Here is a 22,500-nt window from a genome sequence, read left to right on the forward strand (position 1 = left end):
GTGTCTGTTCTCCTCCTCCAGCTGCAGCTGCTCTGTGTTGCTGTGGATCATCGGCGGCTCGCTGCAGGCCTGCAGCTTGTCCAAGCAGCTGAAGTCACCTTTTGCAAAACACAACACACAATTCTCTATGTAACACACACACATCTAACAGGAATTAATGTGGCAAAGGTGTTTGGTTTTGAGATGTGTTTGTGAGATTTTGAATGCAGTGCTTCATTTTGCATTTTGTGTGCAATTCTTGGATTTGTGTGTGAAGTTTTTAAAAAAGTTTTAAAAATGTGTGTCAGTAGTTAAAAAAAAAAAACTAATAAAATGCCCTGCAATTGTACTTTTAATATACTAAACTGGTTTACTTAAAGTCTGCTTAATTGGAACAACTAATTCTGTACTTTAATTGTGTGGAAGTAGTGCTGAAGTACAATTAAAGATATACTTAGTATAGAACCAGGCGCGCTGGAAGCTGTTTCATGCGGGGGGGGCTGAGGGCTGGGTTGGAAAATATGTGACGTCATTATGTTGTGACTGACGAAATTAAATTTCTCTACTAGTCTTCTCCCCTGGCGTGATTGTTACTGTTTTATACACAAAAATTGTACTTGATGTACTTGTACTTTGATGTTTAATAAAAAAAAATAAAAAATAAAAAATAAAAAAAAATCTCTGTACTGTTTAGGCTATGTGTTGTAGCCATTAAAGAAAACATATTTGGTTTCATATTTGTTTAAATATTATAGGCTAATGTAATTTTTTTATTTATTTAATCAATGTTTATTATGAAAGTGAGCATGCAGCATGAGAAAGATATGATACATCATGCTCAATAGCCTATGAGACATGGAGTAGGTAAGACATGATTTTGACCACTTTATTGAGTTTTGTTTTGTAGAAAGACTCTGTTTAAAAGATTTTCGTTTTGTATAAATTGTATCTTAATTTTGATCAATATTTTATCAACCCATTGCCTGTATTTAATAAACAAGCAAATATATTAGCAGACAATGTAATAAGGTACCGGCACATCACTTGTATTGCACGTGAACTGGAGGGCGCAGAAACTCAGCTTGTGCCTCACAGACAGTTTTGAGAAATATAGGCTATCTATTATAAAAAGCTTAAAAATGTCTACTTTTAAACCGAAAATATTCAAAACGAAAATAAATAGGCTACTCTCTGAATATGTAGGCCTAATCCATATGAAATGTGCATTTCTCTCTGGCGTTCATGGCGAGTCCGCATCGTCTTTGCAGCGACACAGTAAACACCATTTTATTAATAAACAATTAAATGTCTCCTTGCTATTTTTGACAAATTCATAATCATTTCTTCAGCCGGTTCTTTGTGGCAAAATTATGCATGCGGTCGTGCGCTTGAGAGCGGCTAGTAAACGCCCATTATTCTGACGGAAGCCAATTATTCTGACGGTGACGGAAGCATTCCTGAGGAGGCTAGGTTAGTCTTTTATCAACGAAATATTAAAATAATTAATCATTAGTTTATATCTTATACACTATATCTTAATCCCACATTAAACACATTGTTATGTCTGTTTTTTAATTTTTTTTTTTTTTTTTTTTTTCACGTTTTTAAGTACAATATTAGGTTGGTCCACAGCCCCCCACCAGGGCATTCTGACACTAATAAGAAAGTCTCTTCAAACTATTTTTTCTCGATGAAGTGTCTTGTGAACATAGAACTGTTGCAAGTATACTTCAGGTACACTTTAAATATTTTGCATTTAAACAAAAAAGTTTTAGATATTTATACTAAAAAAAAAAAAGACAAAAATACCAAGTAAGAGAATATTTTTTTGCAGCTAAGACCAGCCTGTTTTCCCCCCCATAAACTAAACCATTGAGCGCACTGTTCTTCAGTCCATCACAGCCTCACTTTCATTACTGTCAGAACTTAAACAGAAGAAAATCAGTGTAGATTTTCACTGGTTCATCGTTGTATGACCCAATAAATCATAGTAAAGTTCTGATCTGGTTCTGATATTGATCGGCAGGATTTGAACTCTGCTGGGGGAAAAACATCACAGAAGTTCTAATGGGTTCTACTAAAAAGACCATTACGATGTGTATTGATTCACCAGCAGGGTGTGATCTGTGAGATTGTTAATGGTTTGTGATGCCGCTGGTTTTGATTGAGCTGCTGAACTGAATCGAGCTGCTCTTCTTATCAGATTAAACTCTTCAGTGTTCAGGATCTGGTCAACTTTATCTGATCAGTGTTTATTGGTGTTGGAAGGATTAAATGCATGCGTGTATGTTTGATTTTGGGATTGGTGGGGACATAACGGCAGATAACAGACATTTATTGGTTTGATAAAAATTATTGCTGGGTCAGTTTAGTAATCACAACCGGCTTGTCCAGCTGACCAATCAGAGCAGAGCAGGCTTGAGGAAGGGAGGGGTTTGCTCTGAACTTGCTTGGAACGAATCGTTTCGAAATCTTCTACAAATGACTCTTAATGAATATTAAATGTATATTCTGAGAAAATTACAATGTTTTCTGACCTTAGATGCATTTATGGCACTCCAACACAATATTAGGACACTTTAAAATACCATATGACCTGCTCTTTAAAAATTTTATTTGAATGTGGCAACATAATATCGCACTCTACAATATTTTATGAATCTCTGACAGAGACTATCAGCCAATCACTGTGTGCATAGTTAATAAGCACGCTGACATCATCTATAACGAGGTCCGCCCCGCCCCTTACTGTGAGACTTCTCTCTGTTCCTCAGTAAAAGTTTGTCTCAGCAGCTTTGTGAAGAGGTTTAAGAGAAAACTCAGCTAAAAAAATGTTGCTGCTATTTAGGAGAACTCTTAGTGGCAATATAAAATGTTTTGTGAATGCGGGCCCTGATCTAAATCAAATGATCAAATTATTGCGAGGGACAATTTAGTAGTTGCTGGATATTGGTTTGATTTAATATTCCCGAAATATCTGTTTATATGTAGTTTTGACTGGTCAGAATTCCAGTTTATGAGACCTGTTTTGTACTTTTGACTCATAATTTACATCATGATATCTTCAACATAATCGTGACTAGTCATTTTATTCACTTGAGATGTACAGTGTCATTATGGCTAGTCATAATCTTTAATTGACTTTAATGAATTGACTTCAATTAAATTATATTTTATGATGTCTACAAATGAGATCTGCTGAGATCTGCACACACTAACAGCAGTGTGTGTGTGTGTGTGTGTGTGTGTGTTACTGTGTGTGTGTGTTACTGTGTGTCACCAGCAGATGGCAGAAGAGCATTAATGGAGTTGGTCATGTGAAGCAGCTCTATTCTGTCATCTTTTCACATTCATCTTCTGCACTAGAAATACATGATCAGCATTCACTCCTCCGCTGCTCATGGCCCTTCAGTTCTGGAACCAGTGTTTTCTTCTTCTTCTTTTTCAAGTCAGTCACTGGAGCTATGAATGAGAAAATACAAGCATTTCACTCTTTTTTGTATTATGTGGATCTAACCCTCCGTGCTTTACTGTGTTGGCATGTTTTTTTAAGTTTGGGAAGTCTGTAGAGGTGTTTTTATGTTCAGAATAGTCTTTTGTTTACATCAAAGCTGTGATTTGCTAGTAAGACTCACGTGGTTTCAAGAGAGGGCTGTTCTTAATCTGAAGCATTTGATTGGGTGATTATTTGGCTCCGCCCCTCAGTACATCATGGGTCATCAGATTGGATTTCTGGAAGAAATACATATGACTGTTCTAAGTTTATTTGTGGACGGATGTGTTGATGTTGTTTAGCGCAGGAACGTCTGGTTTACAGTCTGGTCTGCTCCTGAGTTCGCAGTGACACATTAACAGTTAGTTAGTGAGTTACTCTCAGTAATGTTCACCTCCGGTTACTCCAGCGGGAATCTTCCTGTAATTAATGTTGCTGTGGACGAAAGGCCTCGGAGACCCTGCTACAGGCAAACGTGACCCCGGGCCCCTGGAGAACATCAGTTAATGCTGTAATTATCCAGAGGCCACAGACGGGCCACACTACAAGCTTCACGGACAGAAACAAAGCATTTCAGTTCCTCTTCATTTATTATAATAATAATAATGTTTGCTTCATTGTGTTTTAAAGTAGTGATACACTACCACTGAAAGATTTGTGGTCAGTAAAATATTCTTTATAGAAATTAATACTTTTATTCATCAGTGCTGCATTAAACTGATCAAAAGTGCCATAGAGACATTTATAATGTTACAAAAGAGTTATTTCAAATAAATGCTGTTCTTTTGAACTTTCTATTCATGTGTGAATCCTGAAAAATAAAATGTTTCACAGTTTACAACAAAAATATTGTGCAGCACAACTGTGTTCAACATTGATAATAATCAGAAATGTTTCTTGAGCAGCAAATCATCATATTAGAATGATTTCTGAAGATCATGTGACACTGAAGACTGGATGATAAGTTGTTAACTAATGCTGAATATTAGCATTGTTTGTTGAAAATCAGATTTGGGTAGTTCTGCTGTAAAAGGACGAGCAAGCACCAAGCTCTGTGTGTGTGTGTGTGTGTGTGTGTGTGTGTGTACAGGTTTATATATCCTGGTGGGGACTTAAATCTGAATACACACAGACTTTTGGGGACTCGTGTCACTGTAGGGACCTAAATTGAGGTCCTCATGGGTACAGAAGATTATAAATCATAAAGAATGAGTTATTTTTTTTTTTTTTTTAATTTTTTTTTGAGAAAGTAAAAATGCAGAAAGTTTTCTGTGAGGGCTAGGGTTAGTTGTAAGGTTGGTGAAGGGCAATAGAAAATACAGTTTGTATAAAAACAATTTCGGCTGAGGAGAGTCCCTACAAGGATATCTGACCAGACGTGTATGTACAGGTAGTTAATTGGTGGGTAGTCGTGTGATAACATACAGTTTATTTTGGCATAATGACAGTCTTCTGCATTTGTATTTGCTGTTTCAACAGCAAACTGGCAAGGAAACTCAAAAACAGAGGTTTTCAGCTGAAGCCTCAGTGTTGTTAATGACTCTCAGTCTGCTTGAGAAGATTTTATAGCTTACAGAAATGCAGATTTTCATGACAGATCAGTCAAAAGGACTGTAAATAATGAAGGTGTGGAAGCCAAAGATTCATAATGTCCCCACACTGAGATCATCAGTTCTGAAAACACACGGATGTTTCAGTGAAGATGTTGGCGATGATGACAGTAAATCCACCGAATGAAGTTAATTAGTGCTGAATATGCAGTGAGGTCTAGAGGGTCATGTACATCAGTGTGATAATCACACCCGACACGTACCGCTGCTTTAACACTGAGTGTGTGTGTGTGTGTGTGTGTGTGTGTGTGTGTGTGTGTGTGTGTGTGTGTGTGTGTGTGTGTGTGTGTGTGTGTGTGTGTGTGTGTGTGTGGCCTTTGATCTGCTCTGACACTCTCAAACAAACTTCCCACAGCGTGTCACAGCAGAGGTCATGTGCTGTCTGCCGCTCACTGCCTTTCATCCACCTGTGTGTATGTGTGTGTGTGTGTGTGTGTGAGAGAGAGAGAGAGAGAGAGCGAGAGAGAGAGAGAGAGAGAAAGTGCGTGTTCAGGTTTGTCTGTGTGATGATCAGAAAGCTGCTCACTTTGTGAAAGACGCAGAAATCAATCAAATCATGTTCTGCTTTAATTATGTCAGTAGGTTTGTGTTCTGCTTAATAGTTCACCCAGAAAATGAAGATTTGCTGAAAATGTGCCTTCAAAGATCAGGATGAGTGTGTTTCTTCATCAGGTTTGTAGAAATGTAGCACTGCATCAGTGTCTCAGCAATGGATGCTCTGCAGTGAATGGGTGCCGTCAGAATGAGAGTCCAAACAGCTGATAAAAACATCACAATAATCCACAAGTAATCCACAGCACTCCAGTCCATCAGTGAACATCTGGAGAAGTTTTTGTTTGATTCTTTATTTCTTTATTGACAGATGATCGTATGTTTATGCAGAACGAGACCCAAGTGTGAACCTGTGTGTGTCTCTCAGAACAGAACAGAAGAACTCTGATACAGTGTTAACCTGCTATTTCCTCTCTTCAGGGAGCGTCAGCATTAAATGTGTGTGTGTGTGTGTGTGTGTGTGTGTGTGTGTGTGTGTGTGTACTGTGTGTGTGTGTGTGTGTGTGTGTGTGTGTGTGTGTGTGTGTGTGTGTGTGTGTGTGTGTGCTAGCATGTGAAGGGCCGTCGGAGCAGCTGTTCCTGTCACTGCGTCGATCTGCAGTCATTACGCGCTCGGACCGAAGGGACTTCAGTCTGGAGTGTGTCCCCATCCGTCCCCACAGAGGAACCTGCGCAGCTGCTGCTTCTGCTCCAGGGTGCTTCTGACTTCCTGTGGGAACACAAATGTCCTTATCTAAAACATGCTGATCGGAACGGCCAATTATTTAATCATCTCTCTGTGTCAGCTGATCGTTACTGAACACCCTGATCTGTGGTGCGTGAAACTCAGGCATATTTGAAGACATACTGAGCATCATGTCAGCAAAAACAACACTTTTATAAACAAATATATAAATAATGAATGTATAACATTAAAAAAATAAATAATAACCTATTCCTAATGAATATAAACATGTAACTATATTAATACAGTGGATAAAGTGCAGGCAGGAAAAGTGTAAACAAGAGTGGTGGGTTTACAGGAACTATGTATTTTTAGTTTTATTGCAATGATAATGATAAATAATAATAATGACAATAAACAACAGCGGAGGTAATTCGGCACTTTAAATATATATACAGTGTGTGTGTGTGTGTGTGTGTGTGTGATACGCACTTTGTAACAGCTTCTCTCAGAAATTGCTAGTAAATTTATAAATAATTACACTTTGGCGTGCTACTATACGCATGTGTTTGATCTGCATATAATATTGAGTTTCACTGGCGTACAGTACGAATAAAAGTGCGAATAATCCCGCCGCGGAGCTGAATCAGAGAGACTCGAACCTGTGACGCCAGTCGAATCTCCCGCCCCCTCCCTCCTCTCTCTCTCTCTCTCTCTCTCTCTCTCTCTCTCCCAGTCTCTGGTTCATTAGAGATCATGTCAGGATGGGAGGATGATGAAGATGATGGCTCTCTGGGTTTCTCTCCGTGAGCTGCGGGCTGGAAGGTGAGATCAGCGTCTTCTTCATCATCACTGAAGAGTGAGAGCTGGAGAGGATGAAGAGCGAGTGAATGAATGAACGCGCTGTCGGGTACGTGTCGTATTTACTCCTCCATCACTGTAATCGCAGTTTCTCCGTGTTTCGGAGGAGCATTGTAACTGAATGATGGCTTACATAAGGGCTGAACGACGAGCGCTCGGTAATCTAAGAATCCTCCTCCTCATCATCACCATCATCATCATCATCATCGTCTTCCTCGCGGAGGAGCAACAGTGATGAAGATCGTGGCTTCAGTAAAACATTTACGAGCTTTTCTCTTCCTGACATATGTGCTGCTTCTGTGTGTGTGAACCTGGCGCCTGTGGTGCTCATCATCGGCTCGGTTTGAGTGGGTTCTGATCCCGCACCGTCTCCATGGAAACCTTAAAAACCCCGTAAACGCGATCTCTCTCTCCCTCTCAAGTTGAAGTTGAAGTTACTTTATTGGCATGACATTTGTGTTACAGTATTCCCAACGCATTTTAGATGTGTACAATACAGAATATAATTACATCACCATAGTAAAAAAGGAGACAATAAATGAGAGAATAAATAATAAATATATAAATAAATAAATACAATCAAATAAGAATAATAACAGCAGACAGTATTTCTAATATTAAATATAATAATTACATTTATATACAGTGAAGAATATGTAATAAAAAAAAGCTAATTAATATTATGAATTAACCATTTCATTTGGGGTGCATGGTGTATACACTGCAAAAAAATTATCTTATTTAGTATTTTTGTCTTGTTTTCTAGTATAAATATCTAAATATTATTGAATAAAGATGAATTTATTGTAAAGAAAGATGGCTTAATATATTATGTCTTGTTTTCTTTGTTTTCTTGTTTTTGTTTTTTTGTTTTTTTTAGAAAAGAATATCTTAAATCATAATATCTTGAATCATTTTACTTGTCAAGTAAATGCATCTTGATTCAAGAATGTTTAGATATTTATACTAGAAAACAAGACACAAATAATAAATAAGAGAATCACTTTTTTGGATCTAAATAAATTAGAATGTCATGGAAAACATCATTTATTTCAGTAATTCAACTCAAATTGTGAAACTCGTGTATTAAATAAATTCAATGCACACAGACTGAAGTAGTTTAAGTCTTTGGTTCTTTTAATTTTTTGCAGTGTATATATTTTGCAGCTAGTTTGACTGCCTTGTCATGCTCTCTGAGTATATAGTGTAGCTCTCTCTCTCTCTCTCTCTCTCTCTCTCTCTCTCGTGGGTTAATTCGTCCGCTTCTTCCTCAGACGGTTTAGTTCCAGAAGGCTCAGATTCGCGGTGCTCAGGCTGTGATTGTGCCAGCGTTGCATAAGTCATGTAAGTTTTCATCCACACGAAACTTCACGGAGAGCTTCATTCTTCCTCCTCTCAGAGCTTCTTGTGATGTTCAGTGAAGCGCGTCCTTTTTTCTCTCCTACAGATCCTCAGAAACCTCAGCTCTGACGATCTGGAGCAGAGGCCTGCGTGTAAACCGTTATATTTAATCAAGCATCCAGCTGTCTTCTACAGCAAATGATGCTTCGTGTGAATTATGAATTCTGTTAACAACCAGTGAAAGATTTGAACACAATAATAAGCGTTTCATAAACTGTTTAATTTTTCTACTTACCCTTCAAGCATCAGGCTTTAAAAGTGTAAAAGCATTACCAAATCACTAAAACAGGTCATGAGTAAACACAAGAGCTTTATTATTTGTTAAATATCAGATATTGTCTGTATTATGTAACATGTCACCTTAATTAGAAATGTTCAATAACTGGAACATTCAGTGATAATAAAGTGATTTCCATCATTTTGACACATAAGAAAATCTTAATGTTGTCATTTTTCACATAGTAACAGTGAAATGTAAAGGAAAAATGAAAATTAGGAAGAAACTGAAGAGCTTTTCCACAGATATTCTTGTTAAAATATCAAGCATGATGTTGTTCTCCTGGATAATTTGTAGCAAAACTTTATGATCTGAAATTATTAGTTTCCGTCCCCAAACCGGAAGAGGCTTTGACAGTTCTGGAGTTTCAGATTTTGGCAGCGACTCACAGGTTCCTCACTGCAGATTTAATGACATGCATGAGCTCCTAACTAAATGAATGTCTATTTGAGACGCATGTCTTCTGCTGGTTATGATCATAGACTGTACATGATTGAATTATTGGGTGCTGTCCGTGAACATTTGATTGTCACGCCTACTCCAGCGTCCATGGAGTGTCAGAGAGTCTCTTGACCCACAGGTTTGCAAACGAGGCTCTGGTTTGTCAGGTTTGACGAACGCGGCGTGTTCCCGACGCTTCTGGAACGCTGCAGAACGCTGCCACTTCACTTGGCACATTGTGAGCACTGACGGACCGAGCCGTGTGTTGCCATGGTGATGGTGGCTCATGTTTCCCAGCGAGAGACAGAAAAATTCCCTCCTCCACCAAACACGGCAAACATGCTCAAACTCTTCAGGTCAGCAGGATTTCAGCCGCACAAAACTAGAGAAACAGCGAGCGTGGCGAGACCGGAAACTGTGTGTGGACGGGTCTGACACCGGTTTCAGAAATCACACTGAAAAATGATTCTCTTGCTTAGTATTTTTGTCTTGTTTTCTAGTATAAATATCTAAACATTCTTGAATCAAGAAGAATTTATTGTACAAGTAAAATTATTTAAGATATTAAGTCTAAAAATTAAGTAAAATTATTTAAATGTTGTTAGTTTTTGCTTAAAACAAGCAAACATATCTGCCAATGGGGTAAGAAAAATACTCTTAATTCAAAGGCTAAACAAGATTATTTTTCTTGCCCCATTGGCAGATATGTTTGCTTGTTTTAAGCAAAAACTAACAACATTTAAATAATTTTACTTAATTTTTAGACTTAATATCTTAAATAATTTTACTTGTACAATAAATTCTTCTTGATTCAAGAATGTTTAGATATTTATACTAGAAAACAAGACAAAAATACTAAGCAAGAGAATCATTTTTTGCAGTGTTTGCACTTTCATATTTGGAAATCAACCTCAGTTGTGTATGACTTTAGGCCAGAGTAAATTATTTTTGTGTGTCAGTTTAACTCTTCAATTTTGTCAGTATTTATGATAGTAGAAGTCTAAAGTACTTCTAATGTCATAATATTACAAATATAGTATCATACCTCATATCATAATGAAATCTGATGATGATCAGGATGCATGGTCAGTTTCTGTGACACACACTCTCTCTCTCTCTCTCTCTCTCTCTCTCTCACACACACACACACACACACACACACCTACGTACACACTCACTTACACACACACACTCACACACACGCACACACTCACTTACACACACACTAATTGAGATCAGAAATATTATTGTTTTCAATCTAACTGGCCTTTTGTCATAATTGCTCTTTAGATTTACTCATAAATTAATTGCATTATATTTATATGTACATTATATATAGTACTGTATATTTTATGAAATATTGTTTAAGATCTTGAAGTCATTTAGGTGTAGATGTTATGAAACTCGGTTTGTTACAGTCGAGGATGACATGCACATTCTTCTAAATTACAACATTGACATCATCTGAAACGTTCTGGAAATTGATGATGGTCTTGTGATGATGTGGAGTGTATTTTAGAGATGCATGTTTTAAAGGTCATGTGACGAAACCCTCAGAAATTGTGAGCAGCGTTTGTCAATCATCTCAAGATTTGCTCTTGTGGTTTAGGTGTCGATGTTCTTGTGTTTTATTTATTCGCACCGCCCACAGATCTCCTCCAGCCCACCGTGATGCTGGTTCTGCACCAAAAGCCCAGCGAGATTGAAGGAATATGAAATATTTAACGCAGCCCGTGCTCGCAGTGACCTACTGAGGGAGAGAGGGCTGTTTATCAATGCCAGAAATAGACTTCGTGTTAGAGGATCCAGAGACGCTGCGGTGACGGACACAGCTCGCTCTCGTGGTGAGAAACCGTGCGATCGGCTGGCGTTTGCAGTGTTTGTGCTGAGTCAGGCGGTGTGTGAATTACCCAGCATCCCTCAGCGGCACAAGGCTCAGGTGAGCTGCTGTGTGTTCAGGTGTGTGTGTGTTTGCACAGTGATTACAGCTGCGTTCAGCAAACACCTCTGAGACCAGAGCTCCATGTTCAGCTCACAAGAAGCCCTTCCTCTGGCCGGAGACAGCTTCTTCTTCAGGTCTTTGAGAGAGTGTGAACTGCACTGCAAAAAAAATTATTTTCTAAGTATTTTTGTCTTGTTAAAATGACTTGTTTTCTGACAGTGTTTTCTGTTTAGCCTTTGAATTAAGATTATCTTTCTTACCCCACTGGCAGATATTATTGTTTGTTTTAAACAAAAACTAACAAAATGTGACTTTAATATCTTAAATCATTTTACTTGTCAAGTAAATGCATCTTGATTCAAGAATGTTTAGATATTTATACTAGAAAACAAGTCAAAAAGCTATATAAGAAAATTATTTTTTGCAGTGTGTGAACTCTCACCGTGTGCTGAAAGGTCAAAGGTCACAGCCTGAACATGGGCGTGTTTGTAAATGAGACTCCTTTAAAGGGTTAGTTCATCCAAAAATGAAAATTCTGTCGTTAATTACTCACCCTCATATCGTTCCAAACCCTAAGACCTTCGGAACACAAATTAAGATGTTTCTGATGGAATCTGAGAGCTCTCTGACCCTCCGTAGACTGCAAGGATATTACTACGATCAACGCACAGAAACATCGGTAAAATAGTCCATGTGACATCAACAGTTCAACTGTCATTTTACAAAGCTACGAGAATACTTTTTGTGTGTAAAGAAAACAATAATAACATATTTTATTCAACGATTCTTCTCCCTGAGTTACCATCTTCCGTCATGTTGGAGAGTATCCCAGAACATAATCAACGTAATCAGCGTGGTTTACGCTTAATAGAGAGCGTGTGCATGCTGAACGTAAACAACACTGATTGTAGGTCCTTGCTATGTTTCTGTTTGTTGATATCCTTGCTGCTTGTGTAGGGTCAGAAAGCTCTCGAGTTTCATCAAAAATATCTTATTTTTTGTTCTGAAGATGAACAAAGGTCTTACGGGTTTGAAACGACATGTGGGTAAGTGATTAATGACAGAATGTACATTTTTGGATGAACTAACCCTTTACAGAGATTCACAATGAACATTATGTCATTTACTTGCCCTCCAGTCGTTCCAGACCTGTGTGACTTTCTTTCTACTTCTGAACATTAAAGATGATGTTGGTAACCAAACAATGGATAGTTTCTATTGACTTCCATAGTATTCTTTTTTCATACAGTGAAAGTCAGTTGTTACACACATTCTGTGACTGTAGTTTGATTCAGTGACGTGACATACAGCCAAGTATGGTGACTCAGAATTGGTGCTCTGCATTTAACCCATCCAAAGTGCACACACACAGCAGTGAACACACACACACACACACACACAGCAGTGAACACACACCCGGAGCAGTGGGTATCATTTATGCTGCGGCGCCCGGGGAGCAGTTGGGGGTTCGGTGCCTTGCTCAAGGACACCTCAGTCGTGGTATTGCCGGCCCGAGACTCGAACCCACAACCTTAGGGTTAGAAGTCAAACTCTCTAACCACTAGGCCACGACTTCCCCACGTGCTGGTGTAGATCTACTGTATGAACTGTGTTGTGGTCCTGTGATCAGACTTATGGAGCTGGGGCTCTAAGCGCTGGTTTGGGTTGGTTTAAGGCAGGATGCGTGCAGCTAAACGTGTAATACCATGCGTTGTCAATGTGTGTGTGTAATGGTGGTCAACCGGTTTAACTGGGTTAACTGTTATTGCAGTTTACAGTATGTGGAGTTGGTTGTTAATCACTGTTTTATTTGTACATTTTTTTACTTCCTGGTCTTAATGAAGAAACCTGCTGTAATCCTGCACTGGTCTTGATGATGATGATGATGATGATGATGCTGTGTGCAGTTGCATTCATGCATTCAGCATAGGCTTTTATCCAGAGCATTTGTTCAGGTGATGGTTGTGTGAATGTGGTTTGATGTGTGATTGCGATGAAGGATCTCGTTCTGTGTTGGTCCTTCATGACGTCCAGCAGAAGCTGCAGCTCATGTTTATTTACACTGATCTCAGTGATGTGTGTGTCCAGCTTCACATCAGACACCTGACAGCAGCCCTACAAAACTGTAAAATTATTTAAACCTGGTAAAACATGTAGGCCTACTTGAAGTACTAGTCTGTTAGTATTAGCTGGAAACATCAGCAAATTGGCCCAAAAATCTAATCAGCATTTACACACATGGGCTGGTAAGAGTGTAACGGTACACAAAATGATGGTTTGATACTTTGTCTTTAAATAAAATAGTATCAATAATGATAAAAAAAACACTTCATACTGCAGTTTATGCTGTTGTTGTAAATGAAGTCCTTCCATGTTTAGATGCAAAATATTTAAGCAAAATGCCTATTTTTTTGTCAGAATTTTTGCACTCCCATTCTTCTGTGCTCTGTTTGTTTGACACATGTATACAATGGCGCTTGTTTAGAGAAATTTAACAGAGTCATTTCATTTGCTGTTGGACAAGCCTTTCTGCAAAATGAAAATGCTGGTGTGAATTTCTAATGTTTACAGATAGTGATACAACTGTAACATGTAGGTGTTCTAGTGAGTGAGAATGTTCCAGTGTTCTAGTGTTCCGGTGAGTGACAGTGTTCTAGTGTTCTAGTGTCCTAGTGTTCCAGTGAGTGACAGTTTTCCAGTGTTTTAGTGTTCCAGTGAGTGACACTGTTCCAGTGTTCTAGTGAACGACAGTGTTCCAGTGTTCTAGTGTTCCAGTAAGTGACACTGTTCCAGTGTTCTAGTGAGTGACAGTGTTCCAGTGTTCTAGTGTTCCACTAAGTGACAGTGTTCCAGTGTTCTAGTGTTCTAGTGAGTGACAGTGTTCCAGTGTTCTAGTGAGTGACACTGTTCCAGTGTTCTAGTGAGTGACACTGTTCCAGTGTTCTAGTGAGTGACAGTGTTCCAGTGTTCTAGTGTTCCACTAAGTGACAGTGTTCCAGTGTTCTAGTGTTCTAGTGAGTGACAGTGTTCCAGTGTTCTAGTGTTCCACTAAGTGACAGTGTTCCAGTGTTCTAGTGTTCTAGTGAGTGACAGTGTTCCAGTGTTCTAGTGAGTGACAGTGTTCCAGTGTTCTAGTGTTCTAGTGAATGACAGTGTTCCAGTGTTCTAGTGAGTGACAGTGTTCCAGTGTTCTAGTTCTCCAGTAAGTGACAGTGTTCCAGTGAGTGAAAGTGTTCTAGTGAGTGACAGTGTTCCAGTGTTCTAGTGCTCCAGTGAGTGACAGTGTTCTAGTGAGTGACAGTGTTTCAGTGTTCTAGTGCTCCAGTGAGTGACAGTGTTCCAGTGAGTGAAAGTGTTCTAGTGAGTTACAGTGTTCCAGTTTTCTAGTGCATGACAGTGTTCCAGTGTTCTAGTGTTCTAGTGAGTGACACTGTTCCAGTGTTCTAGTGAATGACAGTGTTCCAGGGTTCTAGTGAGTGACAGTGTTCCAGTGTTCTAGTGAGTGACAGTGTTCCAGTGTTCTAGTGCTCCAGTGAGTGACAGTGTTCTAGTGAGTAACAGTGTTTCAGTGTTCTAGTGCTCCAGTGAGTGACAGTGTTCCAGTGAGTGAAAGTGTTCTAGTGAGTTACAGTGTTCCAGTTTTCTAGTGCATGACAGTGTTCCAGTGTTCTAGTGTTCTAGTGAGTGACACTGTTCCAGTGTTCTAGTGAATGACAGTGTTCCAGGGTTCTAGTGAGTGACAGTGTTCCAGTGTTCTAGTGAGTGACAGTGTTCCAGTGTTCTAGTGTTCCAGTGAGTGACAGTGTTCCAGTGTTCTAGTGTTCTAGTGAGTGACAGTGTTCCAGTGTTCTAGTGTTCCAGTGTTCCAGTGAGTAACAGTGTTCCAGTGTTCTAGTGAATGACAGTGTTCCAGGGTTCTAGTGAGTGACAGTGTTCTAGTGAGTGACAGTGTTCCAGTGTTCTAGTGTTCCAGTGAGTGACAGTGTTCCAGTGTTCTAGTGTTCTAGTGAGTGACAGTGTTCCAGTGTTCTAGTGTTCCAGTGTTCCAGTGAGTAACAGTGTTCCAGTGTTCTAGTGTTCTAGTGAGTGACAGTGTTCCAGTGTTCTAGTGTTCTAGTGAGTGACAGTGTTCCAGTGAGTGAAAGTGTTCCAGTGTTCTAGTGTTCTAGTGAGTATCAGTGTTCCAGTGAGTGAAAGTGTTCTAGTGAGTGACAGTGTTCCAGTCTTCTAGATCATGAGAAGCTGTCTGTCTCACACAAATGTCATTCCGCCCTGTGTGTGATGGTTGACGTGTTTCCATCTGTGATGTGTGCTGTGATCATGTATTGAGTTTTAACTGAGATCAGAACGAGTGTCGGACACAGGGGGTGATTTTCTCAGAAGCTACTTTTGGACTCAATCATTGTGCTGCAAACACGTGTTGATCCTTTCCAGCTCTCAGGAGGACTGCGCTCACACCTCGTCTGTGTCTCAGAGGGCCGTCGCTGCCGTCATCGCTCACTGCTACATCTGCTCTCCAGTCTGTCTGTCTGTCTCTCAGCATGCCTGTCTGTCTGTCTGTCTGTCTGTCTGTCTGTCTGTCCGTCTGTCTCTTAGCCTGTCTGTCTGTCTGTCTGTCTGTCTGTCTGTCTGTCTGTCTGTCTATCTGTCTGTCTGTCTGTCCGTCTGTCTCTCAGCTTGTCTGTCTGTCTCTCTGTCTGTCTCTCAGCCTGTCTGTCTGTCTGTCTCTCAGCCTGTCTGTCTGTCTATCTATCTATCTTTCTGTCTCTCTGTCTGTCTATCTGTCTGTCTCTTAGCCTGCCTGTCTGTCTGCCTGTCTGTCTGTCTGTCTGTCTATCTATCTGTCTGTCTGTCTGTCTGTCTGTCTCTTAGCCTGTCTGTCTATCTGTTTCTCTGTCTCTCTGTCTGTCTCTCTATCTATCTATCTGTCTGTCTGTCTATCTATCTATCTATCTATCTTTCTATCTATCTATCTATCTATCTATCTGTCTGTCTGTCTGTCTGTCTATCTGTCTGTCTATCTGTCTGTCTATGGTAATGTGCTCATTGTCTCCTGCATCAGTCTTTGTCTTCTCAATGGCTTCATGAATATGAGTCTCTCTCAGTTTTTGTTCAATGTTATTTATGTCGTGTCCATTTGCCCGTCCGCTGACACAAAGCACGCGGTTTATTCTCTGAATAAATATGAGCGGATCTGAATGAGGCATTAAAACACACATTGGTGTGTGTGTGTTAATTTTCTCTCCCTGTGGGTTGTAAAGCCGGTTGTCCAGCTTGCTAATGGATCGATGGCTGCAGAGAGCGAGAGAGACACACACAGATGGGCTTGTTTTATCAGGGTCATATAATCTTGTCACAGTTCTGTTCTGACACACCTGTATGTCTGTGATTCCTTTTCATCCTGAGCAGGTGCACGTGGATTTAGAGCTGTAGCGCGTCTGTTTTTCTCTTGAGTGACCAGAGTGAGACAGGAACAGGAAATACACCACAGAGAGACACATGTGAACATGACTCAACATGAGACAGACAGACAAAGAGAGAGAGAGAGAGAGAGAGTGCTGGGCTCAGGTGACGGCCGTTAGAGAAAGTTAATTAATCACATCAGTAAATGTTTACACATCTGTGACAAACACACACTCACACATACTGAGCATCTCACTGGGTCCTCTTTTCTCATGCGACCTGGAACATTTGTGCCTGAAAATTTCCAAACAATATATAATCTTATCATTTCATCTGATGAGGTTATGGCTGAATTAACCGTGTAAAGCCTGATATATGAAATAATACACAATAAAACGATGAAGTATGACAAAATATATAATTTTTTTATTTGTTTATATGTTTTTATTTTGTATAATATTTTCTCCATCAGGCTGTTATAGCTCATATATAGTTTGATCTAGAGAGAATATGGAGGAGAAAACAGCTGTTTTATTCAGAGACTCAAACTGAGCAAAAATATGAATTTGCTGCAGATGCTGATATTTATATGATGCAATTCTGCTGCTTGTGATGTAAATAAATGAGATCTTTATAACAGTAGAGCAGATACTGACATAAAATGATCTGAATATCAGTGGTCGCTCTATATCTCCAGTAATCTGTCTCAGTAAGATGAGATTGAAATGATCAAACATATAATGGAATGCAGTCCAATAATGATTGAGAGATGACTTACAATAAACTGATTTACATTTACATTTACATTTAGTCATTTAGCAGACGCTTTTATCCAAAGCGACTTACAAATGAGGACAATAGAAGCAATCAAAAACAACAAAAGAGCAATGATACACAAGTGCTATAACAAGTCTCATTTAGCTTAACACAGGACACGTAGCAAGGGTTTTTGAAATTATATAATAAATAAAAAGAAAACAGATAGAACAGAAAAAGAACAGAGCAAGCTAGTGATAGAGGTCTTTTTTTTATAATTGTATAATAAATGAAAAGAAAAATAGATAGGATACAAAAAGATTAGAAAGGTAGTTACATTTTTTTTTGTTTTTTTTTTTAATAGAATTAGAATAGTGAGGGAAAAAGTTAGAGGGTCAAATAAAGATGGAAGAGATGTGTTTTAAGCCGATTCTTGAAGATGGCTAAGGACTCAGCTGCTGGGATTGAGTTGGGCAGGTCATTCCTCCAGGAGGGAACATTTAATTTAAAAGTCAGTAAAAGTGACTTTGTGCTTCTTTGGGATGGCACAATCAAGCGACGTTCACTTACAGAACGCAAGCTTCTAGAGGGCACATAAGTCTGAAGTAATGAATTTAGGTAAAGGGGTGCAGAGCCAGTGGTGGTTTTGTATGCAAACATCAATGCCGGGAATTTTATGTGAGCAGCTATTGGTAGCCAGTGCAAATTGATAAATAGAGGTGTGACGTGTATTCTTTTCGGCTCATTAAAAATTAATCTTGCTGCCGCATTTTGGATTAATTGTAAAGGCTTGATAGAACTGGCTGGAAGACCTGCCAAGAGAGCGTTGCAATAGTCCAGCCTGGACAGAACAAGAGCTTGAACAAGGAGTTGTGCAGCATGTTCGGAAAGAAAGGGCCTGATCTTCTTAATTTTGAATAAAGCAAATCTGCAGGAACGGACAGTTTTAGCAATGTGGTCTGAGAAAGTTAGCTGATCATCAATCATAACTCCAAGGTTTCTGGCTGTTTTTGAAGGAGTTATGGTTGATGTGCCTAACTTGATGGTGAAATTGAGATGAAACGATGGGTTTGCTGGAACCACAAACAGTTCTGTCTTGGCAAGATTGAGTTGAAGGTGATGGTCCTTCATCCAGCAAGAAATGTCTGTTAGACAAGCTGAGATGCGAGCAGCTACCGATGGATCATCAGGATGGAATGAGAGGTAGAGTTGAGTGTCATCAGCATAGCAATGGTATGAAAAGCCATGTTTCTGAATGACAGAACCTAATAATGCCATGTAGACAGAGAAGAGAAGTGGTCCAAGAACTGAGCCCTGAGGCACCCCAGTAGTTAGATGTTGCGACTTGGACACCTCACCTCTACCAGATTCTTTGAAGGACCTATCTGATAGGTAAGACTCAAACCACTGGAGTGCGGTTCCTGAGATGCCCTTTGTCAGTAGGGTTGACAGGAGGATCTGGTGATTAACCGTGTCAAAAGCAGCAGATAGATCAAGCAAGATAAGTATTGAAGATTTGGATTCCGCTCTTGCCAGTCTTAGGGCTTCAACAACTGAGAGCAAGGCAGTCTCAGTTGAATGTCCACTTCTGAAGCCAGATTGTTTTTTGTCAAGGAGGTTGTTCTGTGTGAGAAAGGTAGAGACCTGGTTGAATACAGCTCGTTCAAGTGGTTTTTGCAATGAATGGAAGAAGGGAAACTGGTCTGTAGTTCTCTAAAAGAGATGGGTTGAGGGTGGGTTTTAAGGAGTGGAGTTATACGAGCCTGTCTAAATGATGAGGGGAAAACACCTGTATGAAGGGATGTGTTAATGATGTGAGTGAGTGCAGGAGAAATGGCTTGAAGGAGATGAGATGGAATAGGATCAAGCGGACAAGTAGTAGGATGATTAGAAAGGATGAGTTTGGAGACTTCTGCCTCAGAGAGTGAAGAGAAGGATGTGAATAAGTGTATGTTTGTTTGTGAGATTTGCTTGATGGATTGTGGTGTGGAAAATTGTGCACTGATGTTTGTAATTTTATTAATGAAAAACGTGGCAAAGTCGTCAGCTATTAGAGATGAAGCAGGAGGGGGAGGAGGAGGACAAAGGAGCGAGGAAAATGTTTTAAAAAGCATGCAAGAGTTAGACGAATTGTTAATTTTGTTATGGTAGTAAGTCTTTTTAGCAGTGGAGACATTAGCAGAGAAGGAAGAGAGGAGTGACTGATACACATTAAGGTCAGTAGTATTTTTGGATTTGCGCCACAACCTTTCAGCAGCTCTAAGCTTAGAACGGTGTTCGCATAGAACATCAGATAACCAAGGGGCTAAAGGGGTGGTACGGGCTGGCCTGGAAGACAAGGTGCAAACAGTGTCTAAACAAGATGTAAGAGTAGAGCAGAAAGTATCAGTAAAACTGTTAGCATCAAAAGATGTTAACAGTTTAGGGGAAGGAAGCGAAGATGAAACCATAGCAGATAGCCTGGACGGTGAGAGTGAGCATAGGTTATGTCGAAAGATGACATGTGGATGGGTAAGTGATGTGTCAGGAACCATGCTGAGGTTAAGAGTGAGGAGGAAGTGATCTGAGGTGTGCAGTGGTGTAACCAGTACATGATCAGTGGAGCAGTGTGGTGTGTAAATAAGGTCCAGTTGGTTGCCTGATTTGTGAGTAGCAGTAGTTGACACTCGGTTGAGATCAAAAGAGGCAAGCAGAGTGTGGAAGTCAGCAGGTGGATGTTGAAATCTCCAAGCATAACTAGGGGAGCACCATCCTCAGGAAAGCATCAGCACATCTAATTCATCCAAAAAGTTTACCTAGTGGTCCTGGGGGTCGATAGACAACTACAAAATGTATTTTAAGAGGGTAGGTAACAGTAACGGAATGAGATTCAAAGGAACTGTTGATACCCAAAGATGGTAAAGGATTAAATTTCCAATCATTAGAGATGAGCAGACCAGTACCTCCACCTCTTCCAGTCAAACGGGGGGAGTGGGGAAATGAGAAATTATTGGAGAGGGCTGCAGGTGTAGCAGTGTCCTCTGGTTTGATCCAGGTCTCTGTCAGGGCCATGAGATTTAACTTTGAATGACTTATAATAGAAGTAATGAAATCGGCTTTGTTTACAACAGACTGGCAATTCCAGAGACCAAGAGAAAAAGATTGTGCAGTGTGCAGGTTGTTAGGATTGCGCTGCCTACATTGTGTGCTGCGTGGTTTGTGAGTGGTAGTGATAGTAGGGATCTGGAAACACATAGTAAGAATTAGTTATACAAACTGAAACAGAAGTGAAACAAGTAGAAGGAAAAAGGAGTAATCAAAACAATACTTATATCCCTTGCCGGTGTCCCTGCCCGGTGGAGTCGCACGGTAGAGTCGATGGTCTTTACACTCTTCGGTCTTCACACGAGGAGGGCTTAACAGGAGGGCTGCCGCGACCGCTGCCGCGGTAATCTAACCTTTTTTGTATACCCGTCAGACAAAACGGAAATTGAATTCAGCTGAACACACTATAATGTATAACACAACAAAGGTCTAAGCAAGCGCACGACACTGACAACGTATGCAATAGAGTACAAGACCAAAAGCAGCACGTCTCAACAAAGTAAACAAACAAGCGTTTCCTAGCAACGACAACTGCGCTAAACACTAATGAGACAAGAAATAAATACACTTACGATCTGCTTTTAACTTCCGCTGATTTAACTGCTTCTCTCAAAGGGTATTTCTGTACACTGTCTTTTGCTAGCGCTTGAACACACTTTACTGTTTATCACAACAAAGGTCTAAGCAAGTCTAAATAAATTTTTTGATTTAAGTGAAAATTAAAAATTAAATGATTAAGCAAATGTCTTGAACACTTTTTTTTAATGGGTTACTTTGTACACTTGACAGGGACAAATGCCGCAGTATCACATGTGTGAAAGTGGAACGAAACGCTCGAGCGAGTGTGAAGCGTCCCACAGATCGCAGGCATCTTTACTGCAGTGTTCTCAGCTCATGTGATCTCCAATCACTCTCACAGCGCCGTCAGTTCAGCCTCACAGTAATAAATGATGAAGGTTTACTGAGCTGTGCCTTGTGATGGAGAAATGTCTGTCCATTTATACACTGTAACAAACATAAGAAGTGTTGGTCTGTTCATCTTCTGTCCTCTGTGTTGTGTTTTTTTGGTAATGTTGTTGTGAAACACAGGATATAGTTGACTCAGTGAATCATTTATTCAACCAGTTTGTTCAAAAACACTGATTTATTTAGAAGTAAATGCACGACTCTCTTTATTTATAGATTCATGACTCATTTAGCTTATTGGTTGTTGTTCAGAGAAACGTGATGGTTATTTCTACTATTGGTTGACTTTCTTAGGTAGACAAAGTAATGGAAGTAATGTGTCAAATGTAAGTGTTACAACCCTGGCTCTAGGGATGCAACATAAAGGACACAAAACAAAAGTATGCCAATCAAAATAAGTTTATTTTAATAACAAAAGGGAAAAAAAAGGGCCTGGAGAAGCAGAAACACTGCTACTGCAGTGCTGGCTGCAAAACGAGAGAGAGAGCCAGAGCAAGAGCATGTGTCCTAGATTTAAAGTGACTCCTTTCAGGTGGATCCAATTAACCTTACAATTGCACTAAAAATACCAGCCAAAACTCAATAAAACACAGAACAAAAAAATCACAAATAACAATCCCACCCTTAAAACATTGCTATAGAATAACCTATGGCAAAGTCAACAAGTACATAAACGATGGACAAACACCAGCACTTACGACCTTGACAGAGCATCCGCCAAAACGTTATCCTTCCCACGGATGTGGCAAACTGTAAGATCATATCCCTGCAAAAACAGGCTCCATCGCCTCAGAGTGTTTGTCACCAAACATTACCTTATGGGTCAAGATAAACTCATCTGCTAAGATTGCAGCTTGTTCTAAAGTCACTGCCTTCTGCTCATTCAAATAAACAGAAACAACCTCAGGCAGACAGTTTTTAAATTCCTCAAGCAAAATGAGTTGTCTAAGATGTTCCTTACTTTCCACCTTCTGAGATGTACACCACCGATCAAACAGATTCTCCTTCTGTTTTGCAAACTCAACATAAGTGTCATGAGCATACTTTGTACAACTTCGAAAGCGCTGGCGG

The 22,500-nt window shown here is 39.7% G+C and overlaps 1 protein-coding gene across 2 annotated transcripts in view; it reads left to right on the plus strand.

Moving 5' to 3' along the window:
- Positions 1 to 7,025: 7,025 nt before the first annotated feature.
- The window catches only part of LOC109076838 (G protein-activated inward rectifier potassium channel 2-like), a 33,657-nt gene continuing 18,182 nt past the window's right edge, over positions 7,026 to 22,500 (plus strand). The window contains exon 1 of one of the 2 annotated variants that reach the window (XM_042733353.1): positions 7,026 to 7,123. The gene's annotated coding sequence lies outside the window, so the exon portion shown is untranslated. Of the gene's footprint in view, positions 7,209 to 22,500 lie in introns of both variants that reach the window. The other variant, XM_042733352.1, reaches the window with a different exon arrangement.

Source organism: Cyprinus carpio, chromosome B10 (assembly GCF_018340385.1).
Source record: "Cyprinus carpio isolate SPL01 chromosome B10, ASM1834038v1, whole genome shotgun sequence".
Classification (NCBI taxonomy): Eukaryota; Metazoa; Chordata; class Actinopteri; order Cypriniformes; family Cyprinidae; genus Cyprinus; species Cyprinus carpio.